This window comes from Palaemon carinicauda, chromosome 10 (assembly GCF_036898095.1).
Source record: "Palaemon carinicauda isolate YSFRI2023 chromosome 10, ASM3689809v2, whole genome shotgun sequence".
Taxonomy (NCBI): Eukaryota; Metazoa; Arthropoda; class Malacostraca; order Decapoda; family Palaemonidae; genus Palaemon; species Palaemon carinicauda.
The window spans coordinates 63,393,451-63,395,950 of NC_090734.1; the positions used below are offsets into that span (position 1 = coordinate 63,393,451).

Consider the following 2,500-nt stretch of genomic DNA (forward strand, 5'->3'; position numbering starts at 1 on the left):
AATGTTTTTACTTTTCCTTTTCCGCCCGTATTTGTGGCTAAGAATGGTTGGCATTGACATTTAAACTAAATTTTTAAATATATACAGTAAAATCTATGCTGTTGCTAATTCAATCTTTATTACAAGAGCTTCAATTTGCTTGATAATTACTGAGGCCCTATGGCAAAATTGGAGATAGTTATCAAAGAGTAGCGATAACAGAATTATTATATTAGTCTTAAATGCTCATCCACATAATGGTATATTTTGGAACAATAATAGCTTTAATTAGAGAGTCGTTGTCTTATGAGTGTTTGAAGGATTCGTTAGAAAGAATCCTTATACCAACATTCGTCCGGCTCGAAGTTATACTATTTAGTTACTATAGATCATTATGTTCTGTAGTCCTCCACATACCACAAGTTTTCCAATTAATATGCTCATTACGCAAGTACTCTGTACGATAATTTGCCCGTTTGCTTTAAAATCAACCAAGATATTTTCGTTAACTGGAATAATCATAAAGGCATATGATTGAAATTGTATAAAAAAATGTGAGTGAAATAGTGCTCAAAATGCCTTATTTTCTAATCCAGCTAAGGAATATCTCGTTTTGGCTTCACACAAATTTCGAAAGGTTCCAGGTTGGAATGGTCAAGTGCAGGTGTTTCTTGTTGCCGCTCAGGAGAGATTTCTTTTCTGGAGGGATAGTGAGAAACAAGGAACTAAAATTGACGGCCTTAGATGAATGCCGGCGAAAAAGGCAATTTTTCTTAAAAATGTCGAGGATGTTTAATAAACGAATGAATAAAGAATGAATGAAAGGAACACAAATAGGAACTTGATCATGGAGACTTACGCCTATTTGAATTACGAAAATTAGAAGTCAGCGTAATCAATCTACGTAATTTTCTTAAGATAAAGCTACTAGTAATTACATAATCACTGATAACTTACAGCCAAGGTATTAGTGTAGGAAATCATTTTGTGCTCATGCCCCCCGCGCTTATATTTTTTTTTTTTTTTTTTTTTTTTGGAAAATTAGAGAATGTATTACGGGAAAATTAGTATTTCTTACTTTCATTACAAAATCTTGGAAAATTATGTTGTTCTGAGGACAAGAGACATTTATATATGATTTATCAATAAAGCAAATTTCTAAAAGGTTTTGCTAGAATGTAATAGTGGTTTCATTTACCGCAATACTATTCCTTTTCGATTCAATAAACTAAATTCTGATTGTATTCAAAGTGCTATGCAGTCATCAGTATTTACTGTTTCCATCACAGATTATTTATTATGCAAAGTTGATAGTTAACTTTGGTTACTAATCAACCTTAGAACAACAAAGGCTATTTATTCGGTTGCTACTAGCTACTACAAATGAACTAATTATGAATTAGGTTAGCAATATTTCATGGAACATTAACGGTTATCAAATTAGATTGAGGCAATGATACAATATTTTACAAGTTGTATCAAGAATTTCTTAACCTCTTTCCACAACCTCTAAAATACAAATGCCTTCCTTGTTTCCTCAAATTCTTCAGTGTCGGACTGCCCGGGTAGGAGTAATCCCCCCCTACCTAGGCGCCCCCCCCCCCCCCCCCCCCACCCGCCACCTACCCATCCATTGAAAGTGTCTACTAGGCTCTTCAAAAGAATAGTAAAAATAATTATATACATATATATATATATATATATATATATATATATATATGTGTGTGTGTGTGTGTGTGTGTGTGTGTGTGTTTTATGTATTTGTAGTGAATACTCGAGGGACAAATGATACCACAGAATGAAATATGGCAACTCGATTTGTAATATTTTTAAGCGTTCGCTGAGGTTGGACAAGTCTCCGCCCATTTCCTTAAAGGTAGTAAGAAGACCAACTCTTTCTTTGTTTTGTCATGGTAACACTAGAGACCTCTGACGAACGATTCCCCTTGAGTGTTGGCGGACTTTTGAATCTAAGTGTACCACTTCACCAACGGGATGCAAATGGCTGACCAACATATTTCGCCTCTTCTGATCATCAATCAAATTATTCTTATTACATCGTCTGTTTTCATCCAACAAATTTATTTCTAGTTTAAACTAAAGTAAATGTTTGAGCCAATAATTAATCTTCAGTGTAGTTCAAATATCCCCTACCCACATGAGTACGTGAAAAAATATGTGTGAATGATTCATGAAAGTAGGAAAGCGTTACAGATTTATATAGTGTATTCATGGTAAGAAAGGTGAAAGCAAAATCATCCACATACAACGGACCCAAATCTATTGCAGCTCTTCAAACGTTCCAGAATATCTTGTGATTATTCAGTCTAATGATGTACTGAAGTTGCTTACTACATATCGGGAATCTCACAAACAATAAATTGATTGATTTTATAAAGCTATCATATATATATATATATATATATATATATATATATATATATATATACATACATATATATACATATATATATATATATATATATATGTATATATATATATATATATATATATATATATA

At 32.6% G+C, this 2,500-nt stretch overlaps 1 protein-coding gene across 2 annotated transcripts in view; it reads right to left on the reverse strand.

The window, feature by feature from the left end:
• LOC137648403 (uncharacterized) overlaps positions 1-2,500 on the reverse strand; it is a 221,627-nt gene that overhangs the window by 60,200 nt on the left and 158,927 nt on the right. The gene's annotated exons all lie outside the window — the stretch shown is intronic.